This window comes from Aethalodelphis obliquidens, unplaced genomic scaffold (genome assembly GCF_003676395.1).
Source record: "Aethalodelphis obliquidens isolate GAN/ISIS:26980383/991018 unplaced genomic scaffold, ASM367639v1 scaffold2, whole genome shotgun sequence".
Lineage (NCBI taxonomy): Eukaryota > Metazoa > Chordata > Mammalia > Artiodactyla > Delphinidae > Aethalodelphis > Aethalodelphis obliquidens.
The window spans coordinates 6754756-6767568 of record NW_020837946.1 but is presented as its reverse complement, the minus strand read 5'-3'; positions in this window follow the sequence as shown (position 1 = coordinate 6767568).

The following is a 12813-nucleotide window of genomic DNA, read 5'->3' as shown; positions in this document are numbered from 1 at the left end:
GAGCCTGAGACTGGGATTCTTGTGCCAGCAATTTATTGACAAAATGCTCTCAATCCAGACATCAGGGTAGGCATTGAGGAAAGGAGGATAGGTCAGGGGAAGAAATTAGGCAGAATTGTAGTTTTTGGAGAAGTCTGTCCTCAGTCTGTCCCATGGGGCACTCCAGAAGATATATTGCATCACAGAGAGTGTCCTGTTCAAAGGCAAGGGCACTGGGCACCCAAGCCTCCTCCTATCAGTTAGTCATTGACCACCTTCTAGGCATCTCTTGGAGGGGAGCTGGCTCTGGTCAGCCAAGGGCAGTCCTCCAGAGAAGGGGACAGTTGTGAGCCTTTTGCTGTCAACACCCACTTCAACACAGGACTGGGTGCACTGGCTGCTGCAGAGAACCAGGTGGGCTCCAAATGCACCTGCTACAGAGCCTGCTCTAGCTGAGCCCTCTGCCTGGATGCTCTTCCACCAGATAACCTTTTAGCAGACTCCCTCCCCTCTGTCAGGTCTTTGCTAAAACCTCACCTTCTCAATGAGGTCCACGCTGGCCACCCTGGCCACCTTACTGATGTGCAAACTGCACCTCCACCCCCTCACCAGCACTGTGACTCTGATCCACCCTTTCTTTTTCTTCACAGCTCTCATCGCCCTCAGACATACATAACTTACGTCTTTCATATGTTCAGTTTTCTTATGGTCTGTATCTCCCATTAGAATGGAAGCTCTTTAAGGGCATAAATACTGGTCTGGCTTTAGCCCCGAGAATACCGCCTGGCATATGCAAGGCACTTAATCAATGCTTGCTGAGTTCATTATTTAAGTCACAAAGGGACCCAGACCAAAAGAAGAGAGGAGGTCAAGACTCCAAAAGAAGAGAGGAGGTCAAGACTCCAAAGAAAAGACGGTCTGAAAGCACAGTAGCCAATCCAGTAGGGTGCATCTTGGGTCCTACAGGAGGGGTACCACCACTTCCATCTTCGGGTCCAGATGAATGTAAAGTGGTCATTAAAATGGCTCTGTGTGGCTGCTCAAAGCTGTCTGCCCAATACGGTTGCTGTAGTGGAGGACTTACTAGGCTACTACTGGCACTTCTGAAATAACTTTGTCGTATTCTCCCTCAGAAGACCACCCTGATGATAAGACCTTAGTTAGCAGAACTTTTCATCCTAAGGTACGGAAATGCTAAGATATGGAAACACTCAGATATGACAATGCTTCACAGATACCACATGAGCAATTTTTACAACTTCCTTAGAAGATGCATGCTAACGTGCACACTCTCATTAGTTCCGTGACAAGGTCCACCACGTCCTATCTGCCTCATAAAGAAGAGATCTTGGACAAATCATGAAAAAAAATTTTTTAATCATCTCTTCCTTGCCTTCCCCCCCCCCACCAAAATTCACAGGAAATGGTTTATTCCTTGCCTAGACAAAATGGGCAAAAGATTTAGATAGAGATTACCCAAAAGAGAATGAATCATGAGTAACCAAATACATGGGAAAGAGTTCAATTTTACCAAATTAAAACAACAGTCAAATACGATTGTCATCTATCAAATAGCAAAGCTTTTTTTCATTTTTCGGTTTTTTTTTTTTTCTATTGTACTACCAAAACTGGCAAAGAAATGGTTCTACACATGGATGGAAGTATAAAGTCGTAAAAGCCTATGGAAAGTTATATGGTCAGATGTATTTAAAGACTTTGCTCTCTTCATAACCTTTGACCTGTGAGAGTCAGAACCCTGGTGGAACCCAATCCTACCAAAATAATCAGAAATTCAGGGAGAGAAGAGCCTTTTGAAACCAGCCATAGGGGTTTATAGCAGGACTAAAATGCCAGGAAGAGGAAAGAAGAGAAGGAGACTCCTTGGGTAAGATGCTGATAGATTCCCTCAAAATTTCTCTTTGGTTTAACTTTCTATCACTAGGACAAATTTTCTTTAACAAACCTGTCAGTAAAATGTACTTCTGATAACAAGTGTGTTTTCAGGTCCCTAAGACATTTTACAAATCCCCACATAATTGTGTGATGAAAGGTCATTTACTCTGTCAAAAATATATTCTGTTAACTCAGGCTGAAACGTCACGTACGCATTTTCTACATTTAACTTGACTTTGCCCATGAGTTGGATAATAGATCTGAACCCAGCATCGAAATATGCAAATCATCCCACCTGGGATGCAAATGTCAAATATGTAGAGACAGACTTCAGAACACATTGTGTGTGTGTGTGTGTGTGTGTGTGTGTGTGTGCAAGGACAACTTTTGTCACATTTACCCTGTGGCCCAACAAATAGACCACTGGTATTTAGTTTCATAGTTGTGTTTGCTGCTTTCATGTGCTTCTGACTTGAATCTTGTTTCCGATAGTTCCCAAACCTTCCCCTGTGCATGGCTCTTAGTAACTTGGAGCCATGTTAATAAATTTTATTTTCAAAATTCAGAAATTCAGAATTCAAAACAACAATTTAAAAAATTCTCTGTGGAAAGGGGCGGGGGTGCAATGAATTGGGAGATTGGGATTGACATATATACACTATTTATACTATGTATAAAATAGATAACTAGGGCTTCCCTGGTGGTGCAGTGGTTGAGAGTCCGCCTGCCAATGCAGGGGACACGGGTTCGTGGCTCGGTCCGAGAAGATCCCACATGCCACGGAGCGGCTGGGCCCGTGAGCCACAACTACGGAGCCTGCGCGTCCGGAGCCTGTGCTCCGCAACGGGAGAGGCCACAACAGTGAGAGGCCCGTGTACCGCAAAAAAAAAAAAAAAAAAATACTAATGAGAGCCTACTGTATAGCTCAGGGAACTCTACTCAGTTCTCTGTGGTAACCTAAATGGGAAGGAAATCCAAAAAGGGGGGGATATATGTATACGTATAGCTGATCCACTTTGCCGTATGGTAGAAACTAACACAATATTGTAAAGCAACTATACTCCAATTAAAGTTAATTTAAAAAAAAGGAAAAAAAACATGAATCAATAGACAGGATGTGTTCGTTTTGTAGCCTCAGCAAAAAGGACTCCTATGTCTTATGGATATGATCACAAATTTCAAACGAATAAAGTGAAAATTAATGAGAAAAAAACAAAAAATTATTTGGGGACTTCCCTGGTGGCACAGTGGTTAAGAATCTGCCTGCCAAAGCAGGGGACAGGGGTTCAAGCCCTGGTCTGGGAAGATCCCACATGCCACGGAGCAACTAAGCCCATGCGCCACAACTACTGTGCCTGCACTCTAGAGCCCGCAAGCCACAGCTACTGAGCCCGTGAGCCACAACTACTGAAGCCCGCGCGCCTAGAGTCTGTGCTCCCCAACAAGAGAAGCCACTGCAATGAGAAGCCCGCACACCACAACGAAGAGTAGCCCCCACTCACCGCAACTAGAGAAAATCCACACGCGGCAACGAAGACCCAATGCAGCCATAAAAAATTAATAAATAAATAAATTTATTGAAAAAAAAAATGGGGATCCAGGCATCACCCACCTTCTGACAGCCCAAAACACTGTGGCTCAGGAGGTAGCCTGAATATCCTCTGAAGAGCACCCCTAGGAGAAACAAGCTTGACCACTATGCCGTCATCACGTTCCCCTCACCACGGAGTCAGCCACGAAGAAAATAGAAGACAACACGCACTGGTGTTCATTGTGGATGTCAAGGCCAACAAGCACCAAGTTAAACAGGCTGTGAAGAAGCCCTATGACATCCACATGGCTAAGGTCAACACCCTGATCAGGCCTCATGGTTAGAAGAATGTATATGTTCGACCGGCTCCTGACTATGATGCTTTGGGTGTTGCCAACAAAATTGGGATCATCTAAACTGAGTCCAGCTGGTTAATTCTAAATATAAAAGTCTTCGCTATTAAAAAGAAAGAAAAAATAGCTTCAGCCCATAAAACAAGTGCTCACCCAAAATGGGATTTAAGGGTTTTTGGGTTTTTTTTTAATCTTTTGGCCACGCAGTGTGGCAGGTGGAATCTTAGTTCCCCGAACAGGGATCGAACCTGAAACCCCTGCAGTGGAAGCGCGGAGTCTTAACCACTGGACCACCAGGGAAGTCCCAAGTTTTTGTTTTTTAAATTTTTAGCGGAAAAGCTGCTTAAAAGGTTGTTGGCAGTTCCCAGTTTCTGAAGGCGGAGCCTGTGCAGCAGAGGTGTTCCCTGATTACTCCATGAAAGTATTTACCCAGACTTCATTTACTTTGGAAAAATTAATAGAAATGGGCTATTTAGTTACCCAAAGGTGAAGCAAATTCCCGCCCATTGATCTTGGAGATGCTGTGAATTCACAGCAGATGGGAATGCAGTGTTGCTGGGGAGGAGTGGAGAAGATTCCATTCACCCCCATCCCACCACAGGAGACCTGCCTTCACGGCCCTCGTGTGAGAAGTCACATGGGGTCTGGCAGAGAGGGCAGGCAGGCCCCCCACGTTGCAGCATGAGGGGCTGTCACCTCCCCAGTCATGAATCCGGGCCTGAGAAAGGACACAGCAAGGCCGTCTTCCCCCAGCTAGAAGCCCCCTTACTCCAGACCCAGGACCTGCAGCAGCGCTCGGTTCATTCCCTCAGATCCTGGCAAAGGCAGACAGGACCAGGAGGGAATTCCCTGCTTTGAGCCTCTGCCATAAAATTATGTTTAAGGGACTTTCCAGCTGTCGAATTCTGAATTTCCATTGTAGTCAAGGATCTCTGCTTACAAGGAAGAGAAACGAGCTACAGGTGGAGATGGAGCAATGGCAGAGGCCAGGGAGCACTGATGACATGCAGGCTCAGACACATGGTGGCGTGGGGAGTGGGGCTCCTCCCTGGCTCTGGTCTTCCCCAGACGTTTCCTCTGCCCACTTTCCTTGCTCCCCTCTCCTTCCTGGTCTCCCTGGCTTTGCTTTGGCTCCACATAGCTGCTCGAACCCTGAAGTCCAGCTCCCCATGCGTGGACCCCAGGAAGAGGAACCTGGCCCATCTTGGGTGTCCACAACTGCTCCAAAGAGCGATGGGTCACATAGGTCCAGTCCCATGGTGGAAACATAAGCACCCACACCCATGATGTTATTAGAGGGAAAGTAATTAGACTTGGGGGGTCAGGACCCCCAAAATGTCTATAGCAGAACTGGCAGCTCCCTCCTTCTCCCATTCTCTCCTGGTACTTGGGTTTCATCACAACCTCTGGTTCCCTGACAAGCACATGCCAAGGCAGGATTAGATGTAACAGATTTACTGACGGAGACACCTGGGAGAGGAGATGGGGGAATGGGTGTCTCTGGATGAGGCTAGAAGAGCTGTCAGATCATGTGCAGGCCAGACCCTGGGAAGGAGAGAGGGAGGAAGGGAGGTTGGGAAGGAAGGCCCTCAGCCTGCAGTGAGTTCTAGCAAAGTTTCAACAGGGCTGATAGGTCGTCTGTCTTAATCAGCTCTGGCCTCTTTAACAAGATACCACAGACTGGGCGCTAAATAACAGATATTTATTCTTCACATTCTGGAGGCCAGGAAGTCCAAGATCTATGTGCCAAAAGATTCTATGTCTGGTGAGAGCCCTCTTCCTGGTTTGCAGACGGCCTGGCAGAGAGAGATCATCTCTCAGGTGTCTCTTCTTATGAGGGCACTAATCCCATTCATGGGGGCTCCACCCTCCTGACTTAATCACCCCCCAAAGGTCGCACCCCCTAATACCATCACATTGGGGGTTAGGGCTTCAATGCATGAATTTTGGGAGGACACAAGATTTAGTCCATAACAGTGTCCTTGAGGCAAAGTCAGTCAGAGGAGTCTCACATGTCTCAGGAGTGACTTTGCCTTAGTTCCCCTGCTGTGCTTGGTCCCTGGTTGAGGTTTCCATCAGAAATGTGGACATGGCTTTATTGCAGCGGTGGATTCAGAGAGCAGCAGCAGTGGCTGTCAGTCAATTTTGATTCCCCAGTAGGAGATCTGAAGGGCATAAGTTCAAGGCCAACACACAGGCGCTTCTTTATTTTAAGAATGCAAAAACTCTCCTTAGCCTGAAGGCCCCACAAAAACAAATAGGCTGGATCTGGCCCACCTGCCATATTTTGCTGACCAGCCCCCCCACCCTTGGTTTAAATTACAAGTTAAGGTTTCAGTTGTTTGCATCTGAAATCCTCCTAACTTCCACAAGTGGGGGAGTATTGCTGACACAAGAATGCGGACTTAAGGCTGCTTGTCCTTCTAATTCCCCTTGTAAATTAGTCCATTGACACTCAGACTTACTGCATCTTACTTTAATTCTTGCTTGCATGAGAGAATGAGTGTTTTCCTTTTCCTCCTGTCCACTCCTCACCTCCTGAAGCAGGTAACTTTTAAGTTTACAGTAATGGGTGTGGGGTGGGGGCAGGGCTTCTGTAACAGAAGTCAAGACCTGAGAGGAGAAAAATAATCTTAAAAATAATCTTACAGGTTTTTTTCCTTTTGTCCACGACGTTCAGCATGCGGGATCTTAGTTCCCTGACCAGGAATCGAACCTCTGCTCTCTTCAGGAAAAGCACAGAGTCCTAACCACTGGACCACCAGGGAAGTCCCAATAATCTTACGGTTTAATAAGGCACTGGAGAGGCACTAGCAAGAATCAAAGATCTGACTGTCTTTTAGATCCATCCCTACCAACCCCCTTCCCAGCCAGACCAGAGGGTCATTCACTCTTTCCTGCAACACCCGCCCCACCCCCACCCCCACACACCCCAACTGACAGGAAATGGGTGGAGCGCAGAGTGGCTGACAAACTTAACCATCACAGGGGTGGAGCTCATATTGGACACCAAAGGGATGGGGCCTTGAGGGAAAGAGAGCTAAGAAAACTAGAGGGAGGGAGAGAGAGAGGTAGGGGGATAGGTTGTGGAAGGGAGAGGCGGAGAGGGTGAGGGCCACTCTGCCCCCAGGGTGTAATGCTGTGGTGCAGCCCCAAGGTCTAGGGCAAGGCCCAGGCCCACGGGAATCACAGGCTGTGTTGGAAAGACCAGAGAGGACACCCCTGACTCTCCACCTCAATGCAGACTATGTAAGGGCTGGACCGGATCACATGAACCTGTCGGGAAGGCCAGTTGAACGGTTTCCCAGGTGTACTTCATGGCCAGACAATTCTGCCTGGACTGGACTGCCCCACACCTCCAGAAGAACGAGGACTGTGCTGGGATTACCCAGGCAACTGGAGAAGCCATTGATCCGCATACTCTTTGACAAAATTAAGGGAGCTATGCAAGGAACCTTTGGTCGTGGGGAAGTTTAAGAGACTGAGGTCTGGTGCATGACCTGGCATAGAAAAATGCCCTTATTGGAAAGAAGAGGTTCAGAACCAGAAACTGGAAAGTGTGTGCAGTCACACAGAGTGGCCAGCCCTGAGCCCCGTCTCTGCAGGACGCTGCATCCCTGGCTGGCCCCTCCTTATTTGGGGATCAGCCTCCCAAAAGCAAATTGTCTGGGCATCCGGATTTGCACAGCAAGTTCAACACACTGCTGCTCCAATTGTTGGCTTTTTTAAAGACAGAACGTCAACTTGATGCCTCAGCAAGGAACCCCATCTCATGATATGCAATATTTATTTAGTTAGTTATTTAATCAAAATACTATTCCACTGCTGTGTGCTCTCTACGTGGTTCTACTGCATGAGGATGCAGTGGTGGTTAAACACTCTGAAAAACTATTAATATCCCATGAGTCATCGAAATGGTGCTTTTCCAAATAGTGTCCCTTCACTTTCGGATGAGGGGGAAATGACAATACAGTTCTAACATATGGCAACAGTATTTTCTAATATCCCCAGGCTGACTCTAATCACTTTGAGGTTATTAAAATGTTCTCTGACCAGCAGACGCTATTATTTAGAACAGAGCTTCGCTTAGACGTTCATGAGATCTCAGATCCAGAAACCTTTCCCCAAAAATGTGGAAATGGATTGCTGATGAACACAAAACATGCATGGTGAGAAGAGTGGGTTGACCTTCCTCCTTTTGTCAAGATTTTAAAGTGGAAAACCCAGCCTTAGTGACCACCTGTGGGGACACTGCCATTCTGTCTGCCCAGCCCTAGTGTTTTCCTGGGCTGGTCTGCTGTCTTCATCAGGACTCTTGGGAATTCCCTGGCAGTCCAGTGGTTAGGACTCTGCTTTTACACTGCAGAGGACACGGGTTCAATCCCTGGTCTGGGAATGAAGATCCTGCCAGCTGCACGGCGTGGCCAAAACCAACCAACCAACAAACAAAAAATCAGGTTTCTTGGGTGGCAAGAGAAAATAAAAGCCCAGAGTAAACCAGCTTTAGTGAAACACAGGAATGTATTAGCTCATGTAACCAGACTGGGAAGGTAGGGCTGGGCTGCTTTCAGGACTGGCGGGAACCAGGGACACTAATGCCATCAGAATTTGGGGTTTCTCGTCTCCTCTTCTCCCTGTGTGTTTGCTCCATTTTTTCAGGCTAAACTCTTCATGAGACCTGGGAGGGGACGTGGCTACTAGCATGGCCATGCATGGCCTCACTTCCTAACGGAAGGAGAAAAAGGGCCCCCCTCTCCCAGATCCAGTTTAAAAATCCCTGTGGAGGACAGTGATTGGCAAGGGTTCCTATACCCACCCTTGGGACCAGTTTCTTGCCCAATGGGGCCAGGAAAAACCATGACTATAGTCAGGAGGGTGGATGTGTTAATAAAAGAATGGCGGAGGGGAGCACATTTAAGATCTACTTAATAAATTTCAACTTTCAACAGTCTGAACAGACGTGTTCTATACCTACCTTCTTCTGGGACCTGTCCCTTCCCCTCCATCCAGAGGGAACCACCCTAGGAGACTGACCCTGCCTCTTTGCCACATAGATTATTAGATACGGGCACCTGCCAGTCCAGTAGCCTCCTCTCCCAGAAACTTTTTTTTTAAGTTATTTGGGGTTTGGGGGGCTTTTATTGTTTTTTAAAATTTATTTATACTTTATTTACTTATTTTTGGCTGCGTTGGGTCTTCATTGCTGCACATAGTGTTTCTCTAGTTGCTGCGAGCGGGGGGGGGGCCAATCCTTGTGGTGGTGCACGGGCCTCACTGCAGTGGCCTCTATCGTTGCGGAGCACGAGCTCCAGGCGCGCAGGCCTCAGTAGTTGTGGCGCACGGGCTTCACTGCTCCACGGCATGCAGGATCCTCCTGGACCAGGGAGCGAACCCGTGTCCCCTGCATTGACAGGCAGACTCCCAACCACTGTGCCACCACGGAAGTCCCCTCTCCCAGAAATTTATTAGACCTGGGACTTGGATATGCCAGCTTGGTCTGCCACTGGCTTGTACTGTGGCGATGCTGGAGGAGCTGGACAAAAAGAGCTGGACCACAAGACAAAGGACGTGGCAATTTACAGAGGGAGGCAGAGGCAAAGAGATGAGCATTCTGACAGGATCTGCATCTGGGTTCCAGTCCAGCCACATCCCTGCCGCCAGCCTGGTGCAGCACCCCATATCCATATAACCTCCCCTTTCCCTTAAGGAAGCTCGAATTGCACTTCTGTTGCTTGCAGTCAAAAGCATTCTGATACTCTATCTCATCCTAAAAAACAAAAACAAAACAAAAAAACAGCCAGAACCTTTATACCCTGATCCACAGCAGAGGGACATATGGTCATATGGCTGGGTTCTGGCACCAGCCTTCCTCAACTGAATCCGAGTTCTGCCTCTTACTAACTCTGTGACATCAGACAAGCTACCTGACCTCTGCGTGTCAGTTTCCTCATCTGCAAAAGGACATACTTATAGTACCTACGTGGTAGTGTTTTGAGAATTAAATAAGTTAATCCATGTTGAGCAAAGTATCTGGCATGCAAAAATCACTCATTTAACATTAGGTATTATTCATAGTAGGAGAGGGCAGTAGTGTCTGGGAGAAATTTTATCATCTCTTTAAAGAGCAAAGAGGCAAACCAAGGGAGATAACTTCCCACAGAGACACTCTCTCTCTCTAGCCATTGTCCCAGCTTGTTAGATGTGCCATGTTGAATCCTCCAGCCACCATTCCAGACACTTGGCTGTCAATTTATAAAAGGGATAACAAGAACTCTCTCTAAGAAAGTTAAAGTTTACTATAATGCTTGTATTGGGGTACAGGGATAAAACCTACGTCAGACAGTCATTTTTAAAATGTGAAGTCTAAGTGTCAACATATACGGAGTGGGTGATGAGACCTGTATGGGTTTTACTCCGCGTGCACAGAGTCTTTATAACGGAAATGTCAGGTGGTATGTATTCATATGTCTGCAAACACAATAACACTAAAGGAAACAAAGAAAAGCCAAGGGGTAAAAATGTCCAGCGCCAAAAAATGTGACATTTGGAAGGATCATCGGTGTGTCTGAAAATCCACGTCAGTTGGATTCTTGGCTATCCTTTCATTTACTCCAGCAGTCACTAGGTTTACTAGGTTACAGCAGTTAACACAGGAACATGGTTAGCTTATCTTACTTTCATTTTTAGTGATCTAATTTTGAGAACAGCTGAAAAGGAGTGGAAATAAAGATCGAGCCATATTTTTTTAAAACAGGAAATTATATTTTTAAAAAAGAATAAAAGCAAGAGAAAAAAAGAACAGAAGAGAATCAAAAGCCCTGGGTGCTGGCTGGGTCTTCTTGACTTTATAATTCCGTACTTTCATACATAATCACATTCAGATCTCCCTTCCTGAAGAGTGAGCTCCTTGAGGCCAGGATCCAAGTCTGGCCATCTTTGTCTCCAGGCAGTGCTCACCCTGTGCCTGACCCACACCAGGACCCAGCTGTTTGACCACTTGCTGATTGAAAGATAAAGGAAAGCAGGGGAACCAAAAGGGGAAGGGCAGAAGTAAATAGGACAATTCTTGGAAGGTTGCACTTGAGTTCCTCAGAACTGGAGCATCACTTCACATGTATCTTACATCCATTACAAGCGGGCAGAATCCATTCCATAGATATCGCTATCCAGCAAAGCATGCTGCATCCTTAGACACTCAGTATTTACCAGAACAAATAAAAACGCTTCTTTTAAGATCCACGATTTGTCTCCGGAATATTCAGACAACCTCATTTCCTCCTCCTTCCTATTACTCATTACTCATCCTCCCTCCAGCCAGTCCCCTCAGGGTCCGGGGAACACACCTGAGGCTTCCGAACCACCGACTTTGCTGACTTTGCTCTTCGATGGGATGCCCTCCCTATTGGCTAATTTAGGAATTGATTTCAAATCATTTCAAATTATTCTTTGTTTTACGTATTCTTGTTGAGCCAAACTACAATGTCAGCAGAAACAGAAACTGCACAATGGAGTGCAGTAGTTAAGTCACAGACGCTAGAGTCAAACTGCCTGTGTCTGAAGCCAGGTCTGGCCAATAAATAGCCAGGTGTGCTCAGGCCAGTGACTTACCCCTGCGGGCCTCAGATTCCTCATTTGTAAATGAGGATAAAGATGCTAAGAGTAGCTAATAACAACCTTACTGAGTAGGGTTGTTGTGAGGATTAAGAGAGTGACAACACGTGAAATATTCAGAAGAGTGCGCGGCCCATAATGTTGTTAGAAGTGTTCCCGCTTATTAGTTATCTCCCACAGAACCTAGCACTCTGCTGAAGAAATGGTTTTATCGATAAATCTATGTTCGTTTCTATAACTTTTTCTTGCATATATAGTATGTATATAATGGATAACAATTAGAAAATGCATATAAGATATAGAAAATACATACAACAAAAGAACACCAGCAATGCTACTTCCCAGAGAAAATATTTTCATATATTCCATTCATTAATTAAACAACATTTACTGAGCACCTAATATATGAAAGACTTCACGCCCTTGCTGGAGGTAAAATGATGAACAAAGACAGAAACAGCTCTTGCTGTGGAGGTTACAGTCTGTGGCGGGGAGACACGCCTTAAGCAAGTAATGATAAAAAACATGTGAAGCTGCAACTGTGATAAATGCTAGAACGGAGAGGTCCACGTGTCATTGGGCAATCTGACCTAGTTGTGAAGGTCTGTTACTTGAAGGTTGTGAGGAAGTGACTACTGAGCTGAGAATTAACTCATAGGAGTTAACTCATAAAGGTCAGAAGGGAAGGGTTTGCCCAACAGAAGCACAGTGAATCCAAAGGCCCTGCACTGGGAGGGAGAGTGGTGAGCAGAAGAGAGGAGGAGTGCCCACAGAGGCTGCAGTGCTCACTGGGCAAAGCTGGCTGGGTAGGGAGAGGGCAGACCTACAGAGCTTAGTATCCTTAGTTTAGAAATTATATTCTCTACTCATTCAACAAACTTTGCCTATGAGATCCAGGGACATACTAATTTTACATCAATTAGATTTATATCATATACTCCTCTTATTATGAACTTTTTTGAACAATAAATATACAGTAATTTAATTCTCATTGGTGGAAATCAATAGATATTTCCCAACTCTCCATTATTTCTAACAATGCTGTGACAGTTTTCTCTGGGCCTTTGTCCAAATATTTGTTGACATACATTCCTGTAAGGGGAATTGCTGGTTCTGCAAATTTGTTAACATGGTTTAATCATAATCTTGTCTGGGAAATCAGCATATTCAACTGTCAAGATTTGATTCTAGGCTCTTTTGAGGTTGGTACCACTGTTACATTTAGAGGCATTCTTTGTGACTTTCAGAACCTGCTTCTTCATTTGCTTCAGTGTGTGAGGAAGTCCCTTCTATTTCTGATCCCCATGGGTCTTTCCCACAAATTCAGATCACTCAGTACTGGCTGCTGACAAAATATCTTTACAGGTCTAGAATCCTAACTGTCCTACTCCTGGGTTCCACAGGAGAGGAAAGGCCTTCTTCTCTGTCTGTGAAGGATCTTCCTCT